This window comes from Sphaeroforma arctica (assembly GCF_001186125.1).
Source record: "Sphaeroforma arctica JP610 unplaced genomic scaffold supercont1.404, whole genome shotgun sequence".
NCBI lineage: Eukaryota > Ichthyosporea > Ichthyophonida > Sphaeroforma > Sphaeroforma arctica.
Genome location: NW_014040154.1, coordinates 38,072 through 38,601, shown reverse-complemented (window position 1 = coordinate 38,601; position 530 = coordinate 38,072).

Below are 530 nucleotides of genomic sequence, written 5' to 3'. Positions count from 1 at the left end.
GCCTTCGACGCTGAATTCGAGCTCAACCAGGCTCGTGACCTCCACACAAATGATTTACGCGAACTTAACATCCATAAATCCCGCCTGGACGCTTCCCTAGACAAGCTCGCTACAACTGAGGCTCTTCTGTTCCAGTCTGCCCTTTAGTCTAACCAACGTCCTGCCGCTCCGAGCGCCCGCCACACTCCCACAACTATCGCCGGAAATACAACATCACCTCAGCCAAACCTGGTATATCAGTCACTGATTGCACCCAAGTACAAAGATTCTTATAAGCGCACCCAGCATAAAGATAACACTAACTTTGGCAACTGGACAGTAGAGCTTCGCATGGAATTGAACATTATGGCGTCCTTCACCGTCTCCAGCCTCCACTGCTGTAGGCAGCGGACCTGACATGGCTGCTGACGTAAAATGCCGCCAAATCCTCATCGATTTCATTACTGAACCTCTCATCAACTCAGTATATAAAAATCACTTGTCAAAGCCCCATCACGCCTTCTTCAACCACATCTGTGTGACCAATAATA